Source organism: Tubulanus polymorphus, chromosome 1 (assembly GCF_964204645.1).
Source record: "Tubulanus polymorphus chromosome 1, tnTubPoly1.2, whole genome shotgun sequence".
In the NCBI taxonomy this organism is placed as follows: domain Eukaryota; kingdom Metazoa; phylum Nemertea; class Palaeonemertea; order Tubulaniformes; family Tubulanidae; genus Tubulanus; species Tubulanus polymorphus.
This window is the reverse complement of record NC_134025.1, coordinates 16,858,175-16,884,036: the sequence shown is the minus strand read 5'-3', so window position 1 is coordinate 16,884,036 and position 25,862 is coordinate 16,858,175. Positions and strand designations below refer to the sequence as shown.

Below are 25,862 nucleotides of genomic sequence, written 5' to 3'. Positions count from 1 at the left end.
CTTGATATTTTTTGATATCATATTTACTAACCCAAAAATAATAGCACTTACAACTGTAATTTTAAAATAAAATAATATGTTCAGCAGCAAAGTTAAGAATATTCCCAGCAGATTTCAATATAAAACCAACAATTGATGCAATAACTCCTGGCAATGCTGCAGCAGATTTTTTAGATAGTTCCCATAAATATTTTGCTAATTTCTTTAAACCATCCTTAACTTTATCTTGTATAGAATTATTGTCATTCGGGGGTTTATCCGGTTTATTGGGAGTAGGAGTAGATTTCAAAGCATTTGATATTGCTAAACCTATTGTTGTAAATAACATAGTTACAGCTGTTAGAATTGAAAGAATTGTTATTCCTTCAAACTTAAATAATAATTTTATTCTATCTTTCAATGATATTTTAGAATCTGGTTTTATTAGATATCTTTTAAAAACATCTTTTAATCTATTAATATTATAATCATATGATTTTAATAATAATTTAATTTCTTCTTTTTGTAATTCTATGTTATATTCTAAATCATCTTTTTCTTTTTCTAAACGTAATTCTTTTTGCCTATATTCTATTTCATCAATTACTTGATGATCTAAATCAGACTTTAATTGTTCTATTTCTTTATTTTTATCAGTTAATTCTTTTTCTAAAGTTCTAATTTTAAAATCTCTTATACTTTTATCATGCGCAATTTTATCAGATGCATTTCTTATACTAATAATCTCTCTAATTGCTTTATCAGAAAATATATCTAAATCTTCTAATTCTTGATCTGTTGCATCAAGTAATCCATTCGGTAAAAGTTTTTCAATTGGAACTTTATTTGATTTAAGTTTACTAGTTTTGGAAGTTTTATTCTGTTCAGAAGTTGTTTCTGTTTCTGGATTATCTTTGATTGTTTCAAATAATTCATTAATTCTTTGTTTAAATACTCTTTCATTTTTAATAATTTCTTCTTGTGTTACATCTTCTATTTCATTACCATTTCTTATTATTTTAATTCTAGATAGTAATGAGTCAGACTTAAGCAAAGTTGATTCTGCTAATATTTTGTTTTGTTTTTTATAAGAGATATCAATATAATAATCATCTTTCAAATGATAATAATATTCACCATCTAAAGATTTTAATTCTTGTACTAAAACTCTAGCGCCTCTATCATTTATATTATATCCAGATTCTTTAAATACATGTTGAAATTCATACATAAATTCATAATTTTCTAAATTTTCTCTTTCTAAACCTGGGTCTAAATTTTCAGTAGGTATTCTCGATCTAATTCTTCTATCATTTTCTTCTGTTGATGGGACTTTAGAACCACTATCTGCTAAATTAGAATTATATGCTGATTCATCATCATTATCAATATTAGTTTCATTAAAATCAGGTTGTGGTTCATCACTTATACCGGGTTCATCACCAAAAGGATTCAATGGAATATCTTCCCCACCTTCTGCCATTTACATAATAAAAAACTTAAAATTTAAAATATAATATTCCTCCGATTACAATTCCTATACAAGTTATAGCTAATTTAGTATTTTCATGTAATTTATTATCATTATCAGTTTTAATTATATCATGTTGAATATTATCAGTTTTAATATTTTCTGATGTATTATAATCCGGTTTAGAATCATTATTTAATTTAATATTCTTAGTTTTAGTTTCTGTTGATTGAATATGTTTTTTATTTTTTTCACCTTCCATTAATTTTGGGGCGGTAATAATCTTTTTATTTATATCATTTAATCCAAATGAATTATTTATTGTTGCAGTTTTAATTAGATTATTATAACCAATTATATTTCCCATCTTCAATACTAAATCATTAGAAATAATTAATAGATTAGGGCCTATACAATAATTTAGTCTTACATGAGATTTATCTAAATAATTTTGATATCTTATAATGTTTTCTGGAATCGATCTATTTTTATCATTATGAATGGAATCTTCAAATAAAACTTTAAATTGTTTTTGTGTATCGAATGATGTATTTAAATTTCCAATTATCGGTGATCTTGTTTCAACTTGTGCACCTAGAATACATATCAAATAAGTTCTAATAGATTGATTTATTCTTTGTATACCTGATTTTGTAAAACCTTCATTATTTCCTAAAATGAAATAAACCCAACCATTATTGTTTTCTTGTTTTAAATTATCATAAAATGTCGGTAATTTATTAAAATTTAATGTTTCTAAATCCTTAGTTTCTATTTTACCATAACCTAATTTATGACTATAGATATTATACAAACTATTAGATGGTATGGGAAGTGCACAATATTCTGCAATCTTTTTGGGGCAAGAAAGTGATCTTATTGTTACAATTTTTGTTCTAAAATCAGAATTATTTATATCTATATTAAATTCATTACAAATTTTATAAAACTTTGATAAATTAATATTATTATCTAATTCTTTAAAATACCTAGATCCTGGTAAAGCGCACTCTAATTCATTTAATATTATTCTGATTTGAAAGTATGTATGAAATCTAAATAAACTTTGAATTAGTTTATATTTAGAATTATTCAAATGATCATTCCAACTTATTCCACATCCTGTTGTTGCACAATAAACAGCAAAATTTAATTGGTTCTGCCAATACTTCATGTTAGATTTTAATAACCATTGTTTTTCATCTTTCAATTTTTTAAAATTAATTAAATATACATGAAATATATTTTCCATCTTTGCATTAAAATTATTAGTTTCAGTAACATAAATTTCTAAATTAGTTAATGAATCTAAAACTTCATTTCTATATGTAATATCTTTATTAAAATCTATTGCTGGAATATTATATTTAATTGATTTATTATATTGGAAATCTTTTGGAAAACTATCTGCCATTTATATAATTAAAAAATTGATAATTTATTAATTCTTTTAATAATTTATCTTGTTCTTCAACTGTTATATGACCATTTAAACTTATTATATAATCTAGTGTATTCTTTAATTTATTAATTTCTTTTATATTAGTTTTAATTTTTTCTTTATTACTTTTAATATTCAATTTCGAACTTATACCAGTTAAAACACTTGAACTTAATCCTAACACACCAATTGATATAGCTAAAGGTGTTAATGGACTGAATATTGCTAGAAATGTTATTACAGAACTAATTGTAACCGAACCATTTATAATCAAATAATATATAATTTTACTTTTTAGATATTTTTTCTTTTTTACTTTTAAGTCACTTTCAAATTCTAATATTTGTTTTTCTAAATATATTTTTAATTTAGTTTTATTTATATCATGAGGAATAATATCAATATTATCAACTTTATCATCCATTTATTTAACAAAAAATAATAAATAATTAATTAGTAAACTTATAAGCAACAAATATAACAATAACAGTTCCACCTAAAATCCATATTATTTCATATTTCTTCTGTTCATTACTTGGGGTATAATAATCTGATAATTTAGGTTTGTATAGATGTAATTTTTCTTTATTGGTTACCGCGTTATATAAACTCATTGCATCATCAACTGATTGAAAATCTCTATGTGAAATCTTCTGATCATATAATTCCTTGTTAATATAATCCATATAGTTTTGTCTTTTTTCTCTATATTCTTCTGCTGCTTTATTGTATTTCTCTAATGCTAAGTTATGTCTTCTTTGTTCTCCTAATGAACTATTTTTATCAATATGCTTAAATAAATAACCGCCACCAGTAAATGCTAAAGCGTTAACAATTGCCGATCCTATAATAGTTATAATTGCAGAAGCCATTTATTTAGCAAAAAAAAATTATGCATTTATATGGGAGGAATATATTTTTGTTTTTCCAAATAATCAATAGTTAAATTAGATAAAGTAACTGCTAATGTTAATTTTAAGATATCATTTATATCAAATCTATCAACATTAACACTTCCCATTTTAAATACTTTTTTTAATACCATTGAATAACCAACAGTTCCAACTGATAGTAATGCGCCATTATATAATCCAGTTATTATCCACTTATTATCACTCATTTATTTATCAAAGAAATTACTATCATCAAAATATTTAGTTATCTTAGTGATGATTAATTCAACATTTATTTCATTACTAGTTTCATTTGTATATATTTCAATTATTATTTTTTTAATATCATCGATGATAAAATCTTCATCTAATTCATAAAATCTTAAAGATTCTCTAATTAAATTAGTAATCTTTTCTACATTAAAAGTTTCTTTATCTATTGTTGTTTCATACTCAAATGTTGTTTCATTAGAAAATGCAATATTTTTAATATGTGTAATTACATCAGTAACGTTAAATTTCATTTCTTTCTCACGTTTAAAATCAAATCCAAAACATATGCTCGGCCCAACAGTTATATTCATTTATATAATGAAAAAATTACTCTCTACATCCTATAACTAATTCATATATTACAGGAAAGTTATTCAAATCAATTAAATAACCATTATGATTTCTTATTTCTAATTTGAAATTATTGAAATGTGGAATACAAGGTTTGAAATCACATTCTGTTAAATTATAATTTATTTGCGTTCCAAATTCTTTAACATTCTTCAATGGTAAAATGTTTTGTAAACCAGAATTACAAGTTATATCTTTAGTTGCTTCGAATGTTTTTGTAGGATCGATTAAATTGCAATAAATATAAAAGTGTGTAAAAGGTATTATATTTGAAATGCCTTCTACGTTTACTGTAACAACATCTGGTGCAATTCCTAGCAATTTAGCTAGTGGTTTTTTTACTATAAATGCATGTTGACTTTCATCAAATACCTTTATTTTAATTTTATTTGAGCTATCACTTTTTAAAAATCTTATTAAAAATTTATCATCTTTTCTAATTTTCAACCGTGCTCTACGATTGATTTCTTGAGCTAATGTTTCTAAATTATATAATCCTGGTTTTAAAATTAGATGAAACCATTTATTTACATTTCTAATATGAATTAAAAAAGTATTATGTTCAATAGTTTTATTCGATATATTGTAAAAAGAATTACATAAACTTATATTGACTAATTTCAAATCTACACAATTCTTGAATTCTCTATCTAATTGAACTAGTAAATTATGAGATTTATAATTTGTAAGCCTTCTAGAATCAACAAATATTCTGTATTCTTTTAATTCCGCCATTTATTTTACATATTTTCTTATTCGAAATCTATTTCATGGTGCCCTTTTTCATTCTTACCTTTGTATACGAAATAGAAATCACCAGAACATAATTCTTCTAGATCTTCACTTGATAATCTATGAAATCTATCCGGTAAATATGTTCTGAATTTATATGTATTTCCTTTTAATCCTTCATATTCTAAGTGAATAACTAATTTATCTCCATAGTTATTAGTAACTGTATCAATATTTGTAATTAGATATTTCATATGGATTGTTAATTCTGTTAACTTTTTGAATTTATAATCTGCAGATTTTACATTTGTGATATCTTTAATTCTATCTAGAAATAATTTGTTGTTCTCACTGTTTGCTTGTTTACTCTCCATTTTAATAACATATTTTTATTAAAATTTGATTAACACGTTAGAATTCTTTTCGTTATCTCGTTCTCTTTTGTTTCTTCTCTTTTAAATTTTAAGTATTCATCTAAATTGCAACCATAAGCAACTGTATGAATTCCATCATCCAGAATATATCTTTTATCATCAAATGGGTTTAGACTTATCTTTTCAATTTCTTCAATAAACATTTCATGATCTTCAGATCTTAAACATCTCATCTTATGTTTTCTAACTTCTTCATTGAATATACAATTGATGTAATCTTTGAAATGAATATTCTTTTCTACTTCACTTTTGGTTATTCCTTTTAACTTTTTAGCTTCATGTTCTTTAGTTTTATATGAATACATTTTAGATCGAATACCTATGAATTCAATCATTTCTTCACCACCTAATTCATCTTTGAATTTACCGGGAACTTTTTTATTATCATTGCTAAACAAGTCATGATCTTTAGGATAATTACTGAAATCAAAATGATGTTTTAATGTTTTTAAATCATCAGTTATGTTATCAGTTTTTATCTTTAATATGTAAGAATCGGTATCAAAATATAATATTTCTATATGTTTTTCTCCAAAAAGTGGTTGTAATATATTATAATAGAATTCATACATTAGTAATTTTGATAATTCTAAAACTGAAGCGCCAACATAGATTGGTTTATTAAATTTCATTGATGTTCTTCTCATCTTAACTGCGGCTAAATTTTCATCAAATATTCTGTTACCAATGAACTTAGGATATGATTGTAAGTGTCTAATTCTTTTACCATTACTGACTAACTCAATATCATTTCTATTTCTAATGTTTTCACAAGTCTTACCATAGAATGCATTATTCATTAACTTATAGAAATCTTTTTCGAAATCAGTTTTAGCTTTAGTTCTCTGTTTGATGTTAAAATCTATATATTTTTCTAACCACTTAGATTGACTAAATGAAATATATCTATGTACTTTTTTTAGAACCATTCCTTGTTTTAGATAAAACTTTAACATTCTATAATGTACTATATAATTATATTTATCTTCTTGAGTTACCATTAACTTTTCTGTATGAATATGATTTTCGGGTTTAATTCTTTTTTGATAATTTGATAATTCTTCATGAGTTACAGTTTTATGTTCGGGGCAGTATGCTAGATTTCTAGATTTAAATTTAATATGTTCAGGATATTCTAAATCTACAACAAAGAAGTAACCAGTATCTGAATCATCTGCAATATCTAGGATTCTTTTCTTCCAATCAAATTTATCATTATTTTCATTCTGTAAAACTTCAGTTAATTCAAATACTCCATAAGGTTGTGGTTCCATCATTGCCCAACCATACAAATTATTTGCATCTATATATAATAACTTATATCCAGGGTTATCATTTACATTGAAATATCTATCACCTAATACACCTGAAACTCCTCCTCTTATAGATTTTTCAAATAATAGTAATTGATCTATATTTGTTAACGAATCCATTTTTATATTTGTAAATTTTAATCCACAATCCCATGTTAATCCTGGTGATGAATAACAATGACAAGGATCAATGTTGAAATATTTTAGGTTAACATCTCTAAACCTTTCGAATATATCGGTTAATAATAATACATCTGATTTTAAATATAAATCTACTAATTGCCCATGATTTTCTATTTTGAAATGATTCCAAATATTCAATGTTCTATTATAGACTTCATCTTTAACATATTCATTTTTTAATTCATCATAGAATTGTTCTTTCAATAATTCAGTCATATTGAAATCATTATGTGATTTATAAAATGAATATGGAATTGCTCCTTTATATCTCATTAATTGAAAATCATCATTATTTGGGTAATGTTGCTTTAATATTTTTAATTCATCATCAACTAATGATTTTGATAAGTTATCTAATGAACTATTTAAAAATCTATATGAATCTATAAATCTTAGGCAACCAAATTGGAATGATATATAATTCTCAGATGTTTTAGCTAACATTCTAAATTTATAAGTTGGTATTTTATCTTTTGATCTATTTGAATTTAATATTTCTATTTCATTATTGATTTCTTCTATTTTATGGCATAACTGTTTGATGAATAAATGTGCATCGTATCCTGATAGATTATGAAATATAACTGGTACAAAGTTAATTTTCTTAGCTTGTAAGTTACAATTCTCATGTGCGCCGCCTCTAAACTTTCCATTCAAATGATCATGGTCTCTTACTTTTTTATCTTTATAATTAAATATCTTTTCACAATAATAACATTTACCTGCAAACGCAAATTCTTCTTTATCTTCTTCTGTCATTATAATTTCTATATTTGTATTATATAATTTACTAAATCTTATTTCATATTCAATTAATAAGTCACAAAAATGATTGATAACATTTTCATTTCTGTAATGATAATATTCACTTTCAATTAGTTCTGGATAATCAGATTTAATATATAACCCGAAAGCTGCAGCTGATTGATGAATCTTTTTAATAGTATTTGTTTTTGGTGGTTCATCTGAAAAATCATTTTCATTAGAATTTAATTTCTTTCTTTTATAATATATTTCTTTTCTATCTTGATCAGTTAATTCTTTATTTAATGATTCAAAACCTCCATATATTACAAATGGAACTTTATTTTTGTAATCATATTTTTTGAATTCTAATATTTTATCCTTTTCATTTGGTAAAACTAATTTACAATAATCATGATTTTCACATAAATGTTTATGATTTAATAATGTACTTTCATTACTGAATCTATGTAAACATTTTCTACAAAGATATATTTTATGGTGATCATTTTCTGATTTAAAAAATAAATCTATTTGTTTAATCCACATATAATGATTCTCATAATATAATATATCTATAACACCGTTTGAATCATAATCTTTTGATAGGTATAAAGGTTCTAATGTATAATGTTTTATATTGTTACCTTTTGTATTTGGTAATTTGATTAAATCAGATACATTTATCTTTATATTATTATCTCTTTCTATCTTTGGGATGTTTTTAATTCTAACAGGATACTTATCTATCTTATAATTATTTTCAAATGGTTTATAATGAGTTAATCTAAAACTATGTGTAATATCTTCTGTTGGGTGTAAACAACTTATTATAGCCCATAGAAAACATTTATCATCTTCATTTTGTACATTTATAACAGCATTAGTTTTAAATGGTAGTTTAATATAACTCGATGCTTCAATATCTGGTTCTTTATAATATGATACATTATTTTCATCAATTGGTTTTGATTTAGTTAACTTATTATATTTTGTGTTATAAACATGTAAAGTCATAAATATTATTTCATCAAATATTAAACCAGATCCTTCAAAATATTTCTCTTCTATTTTAGTTTTTACTTCATTATAACATTTATCTAATTTGTCATCTATATGTTGTTTTGATATAATATGTTGTGAATGAGAATTTATATTGTATATTGGTTTATCTTCAGATTTTATAAACTTTACTTTAACTGATATACTAATTTTAGGATATTCAACATCAGTTATTATTTTTATTATTTCTTTCATATTTTCTAAATGTTTTTTTATTTTCTTCTAATGTTTTTCCTTTATGAAATTTAAACTCGATAGCTGCTGGACCAATATCACTTTTAAATGCTTCGGTTATCTCAATATCTTTTTTATTATCCAATAAATTAATATATTTTCTTACATCTTCCATGTATGGTCTTTTATTGTTTAATTTATTTCTTATTCTTTTAATTGTCTTATGTTTCTTATCGTTATCATTATCAAAATAATCTTCTCCTAAAATATCATTATTCATATTTCTAATATGACTTTTAGATTTTAAATGTTCATTATAATATCTTTTATCACTAAATGATTGATTACATGTATCACATTTGTATGCTTCTTTTTCATTCTTTAATTCATCTAATTTAGTTTCTAATATATCATCTTCATATTCTAGTTTCAATTTATTCTCTAAATGTGTTTTAGTTTTATTGTGTCTTGCTTTTTGGGATTTATCTATATTGATATTACATGTTGGACAGTAGTACTTATTTGCTTCCATTTTAATACTAAATTTTTTATTAAAATTGATTTTAGAAGTTCAATGATTTAAATGTTATTCATTTATATGAATATTTTAAGAGTAATAGGGGTAATGGGCTTTCATATCAAAGGTTGAATGGTCGAGTTCATTAATAACAAATATTAAAAGTAATTTAAAACTATAATATATTTGCATAACCGTGTGTATTTCAGTTGAATAATAGAATAATTATTATTATTTGAATATATTTGATTATATGAATTTGTGTATTGTAAATAAATCAATTGGTCGCGGAGCGGAGCGGTAGCGAAGTGGAGCGACCAATTGATTTAATATAATATGCTTTTTAAATTATTGATATCTTAGAATAAATATTTAGTTTTAATATAAAATGCACACGGTTATGAAAATATATTATAGTTTTAAATTACTTTTAATGTTTTGTTTTTTAATGAGCTCGACCGTTCGACCTTTGGTATGAAAGCCCATTACCCCTATTACTGACATAAGCCGGCTTGCGACGGCAACGCGACGCCTACCGACTCGTCGCCAGCCGTATCCGGCTAGTTGCCCATGTTCTACTCCGGCCTACGGAAGGCGGGCAGTTGCTTTCGATCGCAGCCGACATAAGCTCATCTGCGACGCGACGGAACTGAGCGCAGGGGTTCCAGCCAATGAGAGACCGCGTATACATAGTACAAATTATCACCGCTAGTTAGCGTCATTCGTAATTAGTCATAAACTTTCAAATTCAAGTAGTTCAAAACGTAAACCAAACCTTCAGCACGGCAGAGGACTGGACCGAAGATCTAGAAACGAAATTGGGAGAATTATGGTGTGAGCGGCCATCGTTATATGATGTCGCTAGCACGTTGTATTCAAAACAGAATCAGAAAAATCAAAGTCTCAAAGAAATAGCTTTTCTAATAGAAATATATTTCCTAATAATTCGAATTTATTCTCAAAATGCTTATCACGTGACCATTTGAGCTGTTGCAGTTGCTAGTAATCGCAACCGACATAAGCAGGGAAGCAACTGGGAGGATCTCATATCCCGCTAGTCGGCCTCAGTTGCTGCGAATCGGAGCGCAGTCGACATTATAAGCTGGGCTGCGATTGCAGTTGCTCAGTTGCGTCGGTAGGAGTCGGTAGGCGTCGCGTTGCTTGTCGACAAGCCTTTTAACCTTACATCAAAACAACGTCAGTTAAAATTCGTCCTGAACAAGTATCTACGGATAGTCAGTCATCATTACCTTGTAATGAGATCTTCAACGAGTGCCAATTTAAAACTGAGCAAACATTTTCAAAATTAAACCACTCGCGCCTATCGATGAGGGAATCCCTGAGACAGATGGTATCCCAATGACGTCATAGTATGTTTTAGGTTCGAATCCCACCAGCTTAAACAATTTAATTAAGATTTAATATTGAGACATCGCCAAAGTATACGACAAATAAATAAATATAGCAATATTTGTGTGATTAAATATAAAAATGCGGATTTTTGCGATGTTTGGGAATGGGTTTGAAAAATCAAACTGCACGACCGCGTATTGGCCAGCAGCTTTCTGCACCCGGTAACCTCTGCACTGTAATTTCAGTTAACGTTGAGTCTTGCGTCGTGTCGTAATCAATGAATCAACCAAAATCCGGACAAAAATAATTTGCCATATCGCGGCGTCGGTCTTGCGTCACTTACGACGGGACAAGTTCGGCACTTTTTGATAATTTTGTGACGTAACCACGACATCAGATTTACGTCGAACCGTGATGTGACCAGATAACAACCGAAATTATATTATCTGGCAATAGCGCGACATGAATAGGACGTAAGTTTTACGTCATTATGCGCTTTGACTAAATATCAACCAAAATCCGACGTCGTACATCGGTCATTGTGCCTGTTCCTGGGGTACATTCATCTTCACCCGTCAAGGGATTCGAACCCACTACGCTATAGCTGTTCCCCGAACCCCTTGACCTCACGAGTCGTTGGAGTCGTTACTAGCCGACCAGAATCCGGTCGTACCAATCACAGCGCTTGTAACAAACCGTCAGTAGACTTCTGTTGGTTTTCCCGTTAAATTGACCAATCAGCGAACGTTTTACCGAACAAGGAAGTATTTCGCAAATCGATATATGACGTCACGCGCAACAGCGCCAGTAATGAAATCACGCTTCGTGAGGCCAGGGGGCTGGTGGAAGCGAGTTCGGGAGTGATACCGGACCCCTGGCAAGCGAGGATGGGGTACATTGCGATTGCCATTGGTTAAATTTTAAGATATCTTCACTAGAAAGATTTTAGCCTGGATTCTGTCCATCAGTAGGTTGCATCAATCACGAGAGGTGCAGATCTGCACTTTTACCCAGGATTTCCCCGGAGTTTACGCGCTTATATATGAACCATTATGAGAATGCCGGTTTGCTAGCGTATCTATTAACACCCGTATTGCTCGGGTGACTTTTACTACCAACGGGTGGCGCCGTGTGTAAATTTCACATAAATCAACGACTTTCGGCTATTAGCGGTACTTAAGACCACTTGAAAACATCATAGTCAATTACAGTAGTAGTGAAAATAAAAAGTTACAGTTCGGTGTGCAGCACCATAGCACCCGTATAATACCACATACATTTTATTCAGACTAAGGACTTAGTTAACACTGATCTTCATTTCCATTAATTAATGATCTGTTGAATTGATTAGTAATTCAGTCTTTCGGTGGTTCGAGATAAAATGCCCGCAAAATAAGAACCAACGAACCAGGGCTGACCACAAATTGCCCAACAGATAAATTTTCGGAAACGACACAATCATGTTTAGTATCAAATAACTCGTGGCGTGGACCTTGGTCTATCAACTGACCAATGCATGACCAGTACTGGCTATATAGTAAATTATCTGTTTTGCAAACAATTAAGTTGTTTGGTGTCAAATAACTAGATATAATGTGGACATTAAACTAAAAATTGTTTAACTGACCAATGCTTGACCAGTACTGACCAGTTACCACTAACTAGAACCCACCATATGTAATTCTTATGTTTAGTAAAGCAATAAAATCGTGTTTGGGCGTCGAGCTACTAGATACGATGCGGGCTATGATCTAACAACTATTTAACTGACCAATATTTTACCAATACTGACCTTAAAGTAATTTGTTTATTCTAGAAGCAACACAGTCGTGTTTGGTGTCAAATAATTAGAAATGGTGTGGGCTTTCATCTAACAACTATTCAAGTGACCAAATCTTGACCAATACTGACCACATAGCTATATTTATCTGTTTCGGACACAACTTAGTCGTGTCTCGTATCAAATAATTTCATTCGGTCTGAACGTAAATATAACAACTCTTTTACCTGTACAAGCTACACCAGTACTGTCTAATTACCGGTTAAATGTTTTTAGAAATAACACGGGGTATTGCCTGAATCCTTCGTCAGTACTACTCTTATTAAATGTGTCGTTTTAAAAGTCTTGTCCAATTTTTATTGTAGGAAGCTAACTTTGAAATTTCCCACTAAATGCAAAAGATTTTCACATCGGGTTTTGAACGAACAACGTTTCGATTTGTAATTGTAACGTGCGCATTTGAGCCTGTAACGTGCACATTTCACTAGTGTGAACGTGCGTATCGGTACCATTATGCGAAACTTGTCAAACATTTGCGTTCAAGACGTTTAAACTGAACACTAAAGGAGATATTATATCATATCATATCATATCATATCATTAAATGAATAATGAATAGATGGAAGATAATGTAGTAGTTTTGAATGTTTCGTAACTGCTGTCCACTGACCGCAGATCATCAAAGTTAATCGCCTCATATGAAATATATATTCGTTATAAGGGATGTAGTAGTTCAGTGAGAATTCAAACTAATGGGTAATTTTAAGTGATCACAACGCTGACCGATAGAGAAAGCTGTATCACTACAAAAGTGCGACTTACGTATCTTATTGAAACATTGTAAAATACCGGAGAGTAAATGGGAGAACCCTGAATTCGAAACAATTCCACACTCGGATCGTTTACTTTGATCACAATTTGCAATTTGTGGATATTCATTATTTCTGCACCAAAAGCATGAAGTATATTATCTTTGCTCGTAAAAATTTGAAATTTTGAGGAAGATTTTTGGCCTCGTTAACCTGTGAACACGTCCTTCATATATTTTCTAAGACCGATCTTGATATAATGCTGAGAGTTTAGGGAAAATTATGGTAGGATGTAAACTTAGGCCGCTTCGTATCCGTGGAGGGTTGCTAATTATTGATCTTATACACAATAATCATAAGTACGTAACATGAGACTCCATAGAATATCGTTTTTCAATCATACGTACACAAATTATTGCGATATAAAGATAAATAGTACTCTAATATACTTTTTACTTCTTATACTGAATATTTCTTTAGTAGTATTAATGAAGAGTGGATCAGCAGGCTACCTGAGCCCATTCCACGATTTGAGGTCAGTTGCCAAAAGTTAGTAAGTTTACATACCAGTGGATAGTTAACATTTAAAATGACAATTAAAACTTCATTGCTAAAAATAACTTTGTATTTGTAGAATAGTCACACTCAAATGCGGAGAATTGATAATACCATAATACGATACGAAAATTCACTGTGTACAAATTCAAAAAGATGATCTCTAGTGAACGATCGAACGTTGTGTCGTAATGTTCTAATGATAAAACTTGGTTTGAGATTTGAAATGTGTACATAGTGGATCTTTTTCATATTAACAGTGTATTTGGTCATGTATCATATTGTATAATGGTTAATTTAAACTAACTGGTTTTAGAGTTGTATCCTTAAATCCTGTAATAAAGAATGCAATCTTTTTGTGGAAAACAGTACAAATAGCTAGAAAAAGCAACGATAGTGCGTTGGTAAACTTAAAGCAAGCGTACATTGGTTGTTTAGGTTTTTCGTTGGGAAAATTAATGTTTAATCATTATTGAAATATCCGAGGCGAGCTTTTCCAGGAATTTACAAAGTTGAGCTTTACACAAGGAATTTTTTTGGCATGCATAGGCATGCAAACAGTAATATCTGAAGTCCACTCCATTTCAAACTCATTCATCTTTACACAAACTCCAACTTGTTGAACTTCAAAATCGCGTGGCTTGAATTATTACGATAACTAAAATCAGGGACCACGATACTTGCTCATCTACACTGGCTACCAATTTAACAAAGGATTGAATTTGAGTGTTCGATGTTGTAACAATAGGCCTACCATACTGGAATTACGGATTCACTTTCTACTTTTTGATTGAACATTTATATCACATATTGGGTCATTTCATTTTTACCAGTATAGGCCTAATTGGAAGAACCTATCCGTATATCATGTTTAATTTTATATAATCTGACTTTTGTGATGTCATTCAATCAATGCATTCACATGCGGTCGTCGCTTTCAAAAGCCACCACGGACTGACTCCTTAGCGATACCTTGGCGGACGATCCCACACGTTTCTTGCTCCAGCCCTAGAATGCTCAATTATAAGGCGCTTTTACGAAATTGAATCCGATTCGGTTTAGCTAAATCCGATTCGATGTTGGAAAACGAAAGGATTAGTAAATCGAATCGTTTTTCGTAAATGAGTCGAATCAATTTATCAATTTAAAGGTCGCGATTCGAAAGAAAATGGGCGTCAATGGTGACCGAATTATTGATAGATGATGGTCTGCAATAGATGTCTTTAGCCCGCGGTCGAAGAGGACGCCATGTTGGATTTCACTGACTAAATCGCCACTAACTTGCTCGCCGAGCAAGTTAGTCGATTTAATAAATCAATTTACTAAACCGCGTCCATAAACGAGTTGATTTACCAAATCGGATTCACTAAACCGCGTGCGGTAAACGTGAAACTTAAATCGATTTACAAAGATTCAGTTTCGTAAAAGCGCCTATAGTCGTCATGAACACCCGATTTGAATTCAAATTCAAAAGACTCCTAAAAACGCACCTGTTTACTCGATTACTGTAAAGCGCCTTTGAGCATTTATATGCAAGAATCAGTGAAATTGGCGCTTTATCAGTTGTATTCATCATTCAAACCATTATTCTCCTTATCCTATGAATTTGGAGACCCATCCTCGCATGAGAATGAATATAATGTGATTTCAATTAAAGATGACGCATGGCCTCATATCATTACGTTATGTTTTTTAACGGGTGGGCGAGATTATATTCTTATGTTTTTGTTTCTCTGAATGTCGCTATTTAAGAGTTCAATAATAATTTCAGTCAACCAAACAAAGGATTTTTCTGTATGTTTCGTGTCCTGTTTTTCCATAACCCCAGGACTGCATTTTAGGTATTTTTCGTGGATGACCGAACGCTGCTGTCCCTTTCTAGTAATTTGATGATATCTGTCGAAATCTAAATTTTAAAAAGGAATCAGGCATATCTCCTTGTTTGACTAAGTAAGAACTCAACTTTAAGGGACACTCCCTTAAAGGCGCCGAAGTAAAATCATGTGTCGAGTGGAGATGATATTGTGTCAGAATTTCTTCAAAAGCGGAGAAAATTGAATATTTTGAAAATAATGATTTCACATGAATCCGTTATAACTGGAGCAATTTTCATAAAAACATATCTATGGAATCAACGAAATCTAATTAAGAAGAATACTATGTTTAAGATGTTATCAAAGGCATTTGAAAAAAGTTTTCTGATTTCGTCTACTGTGAAACTAGTGTCAACCAGATGTGTTCCCATTAAACGAACCGACTGCGAGCCGAGTCGATGTGAGATGTGCCCTACCTACACTGAAAATCTCAAGCGCTACCACTGGTTTTTAGGTGCTTCTGAATGTCGGCCGTTAAAAAAACTAAACAATTGCCATTTGGAAAGGGCCTAGTTAGAGAAAATGCTAGATGTGTATATTGTGTGATATTTCATGTGCGTTTGGAATTTAACCTTGTTTATAACGAAACACACATGTTCTTTTCTATTTTAGAAGAGCGCATGATAGTGCAATAAAGAACTGACAATGAAAAAGGGGTAACAGGTGACTGATATCACACCGAATTTCAATTCCTATGAACACTTTTCATATAGTGAATTCTGTACAAGAGTTAAAAAAAAACTTGAAATATTAACGAAACAGTTTTTTGACGGACAAATCGTTACCATCGAATTTTCAAAACTTTTTTAATGCCTTGGTGACCACTGGTCTAGTACGCGGTTTTCTGAAACAAAAGTGGCCAAATTTAAAGAACGACAAATGATTACAAATATTAGGAGCCTAATGCGTTTAATGATTTAATTAATTGGCATCGCGCTGATTGGTTGAAAGACGGTTCTTAGTCATCTTGCCTGTGATTTAATTGTTTTTTTTAAGTATCGATTAACCATAGATTTAATCTTATCATAACTTATTTGCAGGTGCTTCTCGTAAACATTTTCTATTCGTTTTCAAACGCAGTACTGTTCCGATGATTCGCGTCAAGCTTTGAGTCAAGTAGTAAAAAAGTTTATGTATTAGCATTACTATGCAGTCAAAATAACGCACTGCGGCAAGTGAGGTCCAGATGTGTAACCTATTTAGGAGTAATATATTTCCATCATGTCAACGCCATTCAGAAACAGTAGCAAAACATACTGCTGGTCTCTAGAAATAACAATACGACGACAAACACTTTCGAATTCGACCATATTCGAGAAGTTTCACTTGGGCAGTGGTGGTCAGTGATGGTCAATTTATGAATTCTAATGGGGAATGCTTTCTAGTTTCACACCAAATGCGGTACCGGTATATCTTTCTTACATTCGAGAAGTTTCAATTGGTCAGTGGTGGTCAGTGATGGTCAATTCATGAATTTTCAATGGCGAATCTTTTCTAGTTTGACACCATAACGCGGTATATCGTTCTCATATTCGAGAAGTTTGAATTGGTCAGTGGTGGTCAGTGATGGTCAATTTATGAATTCTCAATATTTATGGCGAATCCTTTCTAGTTTGACACCATAACGCGGTATATCGAACTCATATTCGAGAAGTTTGAATTGGTCAGTGGTGGTCAGTGATGGTCACTTTATGAATTTGCAATGATGATACCTCGGTAGTTTGAAAACAAACATGACTTGATAAATTTCCGAAATTCGCAGTCAGGTGTTCAGACTCGGGAATATCCCAATTGGTCAGTTTCTGACCATCATGGTGTCACCATGTGGTCTATAGCTCAAATGAAACACGTGGGACCGACGAAAGGGCCCAAAAGCGTAAGTCATTTCCTGAGTGATGTGATCCAAAAATGCCCTAACTGGAAAAGGCAGTCTTTCAATTGGACGAAACCAAATCGGACAGAACAATTAAAATTTGGGAAGGCCACAGGCAGTGGTCTTTGTACGAAGCCCACGCGGTGAGCGTATTATTATGAAATCTTTTTTTAAACCACCATGTACCACATTAAGTAATAAGCATCGTTGTAAGCACTTGAAACACCCATTAACCACTTGAAACTGTCAGCTCAAACATCATACCGCATCCCCGCAAAGAGGGGTAGTTCAGCAAACCGGAGCTTTCATTTGCCTATCTAGACTACCCCGCCAGTACGGGTAGCCGAGCAAACCGGAAAACTCATAATGCTAAACTCTCAAAATTCTTGTTTTTACCATAGGATATAGAAGATTTTAGAATAGCGGTCTGAGCTCCCAGAGACCGGAACCAGTCTACTAAGATAGACTATGCCGAAATCGAAAATGCTAAGCGATAGGCGAAACGACCCTAATCCTGACTGATCTCAAACAGTCCAACGTTCAGTTCACGGCGGCAGCGTGGAAGTCGAATGTTTGGAGTTGGAAGTCTGCCGATCCGTTGAAAATCAGTATGGCAAGGTATGTACTAAACCAGGTCCAGGATCTAAAACTATGTCAGAAATAGCCTACGGCTACACGTCTCGTGAATGCTATGCTATCGCCGGAAAGAATACAATATAATCATGGAAATGTGTCCCTGGTTGTTGCCGCGTGCACAGAGCACCGCAAAAACCGTAAAGTTTTCCAAGTCTCCGTTTCGGTCGTCATTAGTTCCAAGACGAGTTTGTCGATGACGTCATATATAAATAATAACATAACCACGTGGGTGCGATTTAAGAATAGGGGACTATAGCGGGTGGTAGCTCCCGTAAATTGTCTATAGATGGTACCTGGCGATACTTAGCAATCCAAAAAGGACTGGTGGATAGATGGCGGTGCGACATGATCATAAAGAGAGAACGTGGCTTTTGTCAGAGCTCAGACCACTATTCCAAAATCTTCTATATCCTATAGTAAAAACAAGAAATTAGAGAGTTTAGTTCATATATAAGCGCGTAAATTCAGGGGAAATCCTGCTTATGGCTCATAGGCCAGCATCTTAGCTACGCATTGAAGTGGTTTTCGCCCCACATACCCAACCTAACTTTTGAAATAATCAAACCTTTAGAAAGGAGGGGTATCCCAGTACAGGTATGCCAGTACATCCGAGCCAAATATCTAAGGGAATCCCCCACCGTGTTTGGTACCCTTACTCCAAGCAAAAAAAGTCCAGGGAATCCCTTATTTCATCATCAATCTGTCTCTCAGGATCAATGGATTTCATACATATAACCGAAATTCGTTACCTATCCCATTTGCAGAAATTATGGCAACATTTATGGGGGACCTCTTCTTCACTCTAGGTACTATTTTTGGGGTCCGGCCCTGCGCATCTTCGAGCTACTAACCTAATTGTGGTCTGATGCCTTATGACTGACAACTCTACAGTTCTACACCTCAACAACTGACAAAGATATAGAGAGAATGTGGCTTTGGTACAGACAACTCTACAGCTCTACACCTCGACACCTCAACAACTGACCACAGGGGTTTGGCAATGGGCTTGGATTTTATTTCCGGGTTGTTGATAATCTCGCGAGAATGGTGCTAAATATGAACTGCGAATAAATTCAAAATATCACGGAAATACCTTGTGTTTATATTGTTTATTTATCCGCTATAAAGTTCTGATAAACAATTGGTCGTTAAGGATCATTATCAGACGATCGTCACGCTTTACTATATAAAATCACAAGGGATGAAACGCAGTTCAAGTCGTGCCAACCAGAAAGTTGGGACAGTCACGTGACTTAACGCTTCTTATTTGACTGAACGCGAACCTGAAGCATATAAGATGGAAACTATGATACGAAAAATGTTTGAGAATAACTTGCATTCAAATGCATTTTTTGACTATGAATTATATATTTCATCATAATTTATTCTTTATAAGTTATTTATTTCATATGAATCATAATCTGACAATTGATATCGGTCAGTGAATATGTTAACTTTTCGTGTTGAAGTTTTAAATGCGATGATGTCATCAGAATGTCACGTGACTGTCCCAACTTTCTGGCTGAAAATTTAAGTACAGCGGAGGCCTGGCGTTTCATCCCTTGTGATTTTATATAGTAAAGCGTGACGACCGTCTGATAATGATTCTTAACAACCAATTGTTTATCGAAACTTTATAGCGGATAAATAAACAATATAAACACAAGGTATTTCCGTGATATTTTGAATTTATTCGTAGTTCATATTTAGCGCCATTCTCGCGAGATTATCAACAACCCGGAAATAAAATCCAAGCCCATCGCCAAACCCCTGTGCAACTGACAGAGATGTAGAGAGAATGTGGTTTTGGTACAGACAACTCTACACCTCGACACCTCAACAACTGACAGAGATATAGAGAGAATGTGGTTTTGGTACAGACAACTCTACACCTCGACACCTCGACACCTCAACAACTGACAAAGATATAGAGAGAATGTGATTTTGGTACAGACAACTCTACAGCTCTACACCTCGACACCTCAACAACTGAAGAAAAAATATATAGAACGTGGTACATGTACAGACAACTCTGCAGCTCTACGACTACACCTCAAAAATGTTGAACAGATTCAGATAAAAGATGAGTGAGTGTACTGTGTACTTTGTACTGTGAGTGCGAGAGAGTGAGTGAGAGTGAGAGTGGGTGTGTACTGTGAGTGCCAGTGAGTGACAGTGTTTGAGTGAGAGTGAGACTGTGAGTGAGTGACTGTGAGCGTGTACGGTGAGTGAGTGTGTACTGTGAGTGTCAGTGAGTGAAATAGTTACTTACCTAATTGTTGGTGGTAAGCTTTTTATAATCGGATGGGCTTATACCAACGTTAGGGATGACAAGGACCAAAACACGGTTGAAAAAAGTAACACTTCAAAAATATACTTTCTATTCACTTCAGTCCACAATTAATGGCTTAATTCCCAAACTAACACAGGTACCTTTCGAAATAATCCAATTTTATGTATGTTTCGAGTGATTAATCAACATTATTTTGAGAAATTTATTAATTTCTCCACAAATTTCGCCATTGGCTGCCATTTCTCTGTATTGCACATGTGGCATGATAAGACAAGGGGACCTACAAGGATTTATATAAAACTTCCAAGACGAAACGACAATTTTTATTTTTGATGGTTTTCCAACTTTTATTTCAAATCTTCGTGTTTTCCATAACAAATAATGAAATAATACATTTCTGGTAAAAGAAAAATGTGAATAAGTGTTGATTTCTTAATTTTTTTAAATTTCGTCGTTTCGCTTTGTTAGTTTGTGCTGTTGTCCTGGCCTCAGTCCACAGGTGCCAGCACCTCTAGTAATTTTCAAAATGGCAGCTGTTGACTGGACGGAAATTTACTCTCACTTTACGGCCGATTTGCACATGGATTAAGATCGTCAGGTGAGGTGTTATAGGTATAAGACAAACTACGATTCTGTTGTGCGTCGATTACAACAAAAATTAGACGGATATCTTAAGAGACAATGAAATGCCAGGCAAATTACTCGTCAGTCAAATTGGCTGACGAAGATTTCATACAAAAATGACCTTCCCATTCCTGACTGGTTTGTGAAAATATCCGATCGTGAAACTAAACCACAAACAGGTTACTGACTATGAGTGAAAGTGTTTGAGTGAGAGTGTAATGTGAGTGTCAGTGACTGTAAGCGTGTACGGTACTGTGAGAGCTACGAGCAATTATCTAAACTAGATAATTGCTCGTATAGGTGAGAGTGAGTGTGTAGTTTGAGTACGAGTAAGAATGATAGTGTCTAATAATTTAGTGCGAGTGTAAGCATGTACTGTGAGTGAGAGTGAGTGTGTACGGTACTGGAGTGTGTGTTAAGATCGTAGGTTTGATTGCTTATTTAATCTGATGCATTAAATTTGAGGATTGTATTAATTTTGTTTTATGTACCGTACGTAAATAAATTTAGTTGTTATGAATTAGTAATTGATGAGTTGTTTGTGGTTGTTTCATGAAAATTGGGGGGTGGAATATCTACACCAAGTCCTTGTTCTTGGGATGTGAATTGTGAATATGGAGGTGCCCCCTTATTTGTTGTCTCTTCATTTTTGTGTGGTGTCTGTTTTTGTCACCGTAATGTTGTTTTCCATTTATCCAAAGAACGGGTGTTGAATTACTGGTTGAAATTGTATCATTTGCGGCCTTTCCGTTGCGCCCGCTGGACACCCCGCTTCAGATGATAGAAGTCGGACGGTTTTTGGTGGTAATTAGTGTGACGTCATGGCGGGCCGTGTTCTTTTATATGTGATTATATTGACGGATTAGTTTGGGTTGTTGTGGTTTCTAAGTAGTCTAATACTTTGAACAAAAATCGTCGGCTGTTGTAGTAATTAATGCAAATTACAGTGGAGGTAATTATTTAGATGGCGGGTTGATATAAACTATGTTAACAACCTAGTCCCCTATTCTTGAATCTTACCACCACTTGCGTCCTGGTACGCGCTCTTATCTGTTAGAGCAGTCGGAAATGTCTATTTCAACTTGACTTGAGAGAGAGCATCAGACGGTGGCCTAGCTCAGTCGGGCTTGACAGTAAATACCTGATAAAAAGTCTTATCAGGACTAGAAAGGACTGGCAGTTGACCTAAAACATCGTTTTTTAATCCATTCTTACTGTAATCAGGTCGACTTGCATATGTATTTCTACGGGTATCCCGTAAATATACGTGACTACCTTCTGACTCAGTCTGACCAATTATATTTAGCCTCTCAAACATTTATGTTACGTTGTTTGTGATTGGATAAGGTTTAAAAAGGCTAGAAACAACTTATTCTTTGTTTTTTTATATTGATGTGTTAGTTACTACATAGATGGCGATCGCTGCAACTGTTTGAAGTGACTCGCACAATTATTTTGCCTTGCCTTCCTTCAGTAAATAGAGCCGTGGTATTTTATCATTGCACGTGGGAAGTTGAATCTTTTCTAGGTTAAAGGGCTTCTTATATCGATTAAACGTAAGAATTCCCTCTATAAAAAGTATTTGAAATCTCGTAACTCTGACGATAAATCTGAGTATACTATATATAATAATAAGCTTAAACACTTACTCAGATTCGCAGAGCGTTCGTATTACGCTTCTTGCATTGATTTTTCTAAATCCAAGGTAAAGGATACATGGAACGTCATTAAAAAGACCTTAGCCTTGAAGGGCCCTCCAAAATTACCATCTGCCTTATTAGACTCCTCTGGTACTGTTATAAATAATTGTAAAGCTATTGCTAATCTATTTAATGATTATTTTAGTACTATAGGCTCCTCTATTGCTAGCGATATACCGCAACCAGAACCCAATAGGGAAACACATGTAACTAACATATCTGATAATTTCTTTATGTTTCCGGTTACTGAAATAGAAATTCATGACATTGTTTCACAGTTTATAGGCAAAACTTCATCTGGATGGGATGAAATCCCTATGTTTATTTTTAAACAGTCTATCGAGCATATTTGCAAACCGTTAAAGCATGTAATTAACAATTCATTTGTTACTGGTATTGTCCCATCGGGTATCAAAATGGCTAGGGTAGTCCCTGTTTATAAATCCGGTGTTATAAATAATGTGTCCAATTACCGCCCCATTTCACTTTTACCAGCATTTTCAAAACTTTTTGAAAAAGCTGTTAGCAACAGGTTATCTTCTTTTATTGATAAACACAATATTCTCTCTTGTAACCAATTCGGTTTTCGAAAAGGTCTCTCCACGTCACATGCTTTAATCGCATTTACTAATTACATCACTGAGAATCTAGATAATGGAAAATTTACTGTTAGTATCATGCTTGATTTAAAAAAAGCATTTGACACTATTGATCATTCTATATTATTAGACAAGTTGTATAGTTACAGAATTCGAGGGGTTGCTCATTCATGGTTCAAATCCTACCTCACTAACCGCTTACAGCAAGTGTCGTTCAAGAACTATTTATCTGATGTCAGTCCCATTCCTATAGGGGTACCTCAGGGTTCCATCTTAGGGCCCTTGCTATTCATTTTGTTTGTTAATGACATCGTTTATTCTTGTAATTTAAACTTTTTACTATTTGCTGACGATACGACTGCCATTAACTCTCATTCCGATCTGAATATACTGCAATCAAATACTAATGTTGAGCTCACTAAACTGTTTAACTGGCTAAACTCCAATAGGCTATCTGCTAATCTGTTGAAAACGAATTATATGCTTTTCCATAAAAAGATCAATATTCTTGATGATATCGACCTTGTAATGGGTAATGTTTCAATAACTAGAAACAGAGAAACAAAATTCCTTGGTGTAATAATTGATGACAGCCTAACATGGAACTCCCACATAAACAAGCTGTGCTCTATTGTTAGCAGAAATATTGGTGTATTAAGAAAAGCACGACGTATTTTTCCTAGATCCGCGCTCATCAAGTTATTCAACGGTTTCATCCTTCCGTATCTACAGTACTGTAATATCGTCTGGGCATCTAATTATGTAACTAGGTTACGACCCCTTATTTTGCTTCAAAAACGCGCTATTCGCATTGCTAGTGGGGTAAATTTTCTAGAACACACTACTCCACTGTTCAAAAAGTCGTATCAACTCAAACTTCAAGACATCAATGTGTTCCAAAATTCTGTACTGATGTATAAATCTGTCCATGTGTTGCTGCCTGTCAAATTGTCCAATAGTTTAATTCGTATTTCTGATCTTCATTCCCACAACACCCGTAACTCTAATCAATTTCGTTTACCTTATTACAGAACCAATATCAGGATGTTTTCTCCTAACATTAATTGTATTAGAGTCTGGAATTCTCTTCCAACTGAACTTCAGCAAGCATCCAACATCGATATATTCAAGCGGAATTTGAAAAGACATATAATAGGATTGTATTAATACTTATCATACTTGTGTTTAACATCATGTCCATCCATTCCGCCAGGGCATTAGGCTTTTTTTCATTAAAAGTATACCCCCCTTTGGGGTCCCTTTTTGTCCTTTTTCTTTACTACGCTTTACAGTGTAGAAGTACTTTCTGTAACCAATTTTTCTTTTATGTAATAGTGATGACTGTATTTCTGTATTGTATCTCTTTAGTGAAGAAATAAACTTATTATTATTAAAGTAAACTGGTATACAAACGATTTCACCATGTACTACGAGATTCCTGCGTGGCGTTTGGGAGTAATTATTTTTCAAAGATGACTCCGATGCCCCGTGTACGCTAGTCTCATTCAGAGGTATGGAAACCTATAAAAACATTCTTTTGGGTGAAGATATCACTGTTGAATATCTAAGAGCGAATTAAATCATCATCGCGACGATGTAGAAAAAGATTATTGACTTTAAATAAATTCTTACAGCAAGCCTATCTCAGTTTCCAATTTTCTTGTTTTCGTTGAACGCCAACGAAATGATTTATTATTTCTTTGTCTTCCAGTAATATGAGCTTCAAGGCTCAAGTGTTCAGCAAATGACAGACACCAGGAGTGGGCATAGAAGAAGGAGCAAATCTCACATTAATATCGAAAGTTTTCAAAGAAAGCAATTTAAATTAATCATATGCTTTTATTACTATAATTTTATCAGCCTTATATCAATAATTTGCACATTTTAAATATAATTGAAATTAATAAATTGGTACGGTACCTTTTTCTTAAGAACCATTTCCCATAAACATAGATTGTGGAAGCTGAAACAAACTTTTTAACAGTATGTATAACTAATATACATTTGTTTTCACCACATTAGATTTATTCAGTAATAAAGTGTCATTGATCACTTAAGTGAATTCCGGCAATTAAAATACCATAATAATAATAATAATAATAATAATAATATACATGCTGTTAGTATGTTGAATGAAATGCAAAAATAACACTGAAATTTAAAAAAAGAGAATAAACGATCTTTTGATCGACTGGAATG

General features: G+C 32.2%; 1 protein-coding gene and 1 long non-coding RNA gene across 3 annotated transcripts in view; one reads left to right on the top strand and one right to left on the bottom strand.

Moving 5' to 3' along the window:
• The window catches only part of LOC141915273 (serologically defined colon cancer antigen 8 homolog), a 214,106-nt gene extending 193,205 nt beyond the window's left edge, over nucleotides 1-20,901 (bottom strand). Inside the window, exon 1 of one of the 2 annotated variants that reach the window (XM_074806744.1) lies at nucleotides 20,881-20,901. The gene's annotated coding sequence lies outside the window, so the exon portion shown is untranslated. Of the gene's footprint in view, nucleotides 1-20,719; nucleotides 20,838-20,880 lie in introns of those variants that run through there. The other variant, XM_074806743.1, reaches the window with a different exon arrangement.
• Nucleotides 20,902-21,267: 366 nt separating this feature from the next.
• Nucleotides 21,268-25,519, top strand: LOC141915535 (uncharacterized). Its single transcript, XR_012620969.1, has 3 exons — nucleotides 21,268-21,338; nucleotides 25,060-25,174; nucleotides 25,375-25,519. It is a non-coding gene; the product is annotated as an uncharacterized LOC141915535 (long non-coding RNA).
• The last annotated feature ends 343 nt before the right edge of the window (nucleotides 25,520-25,862 follow it).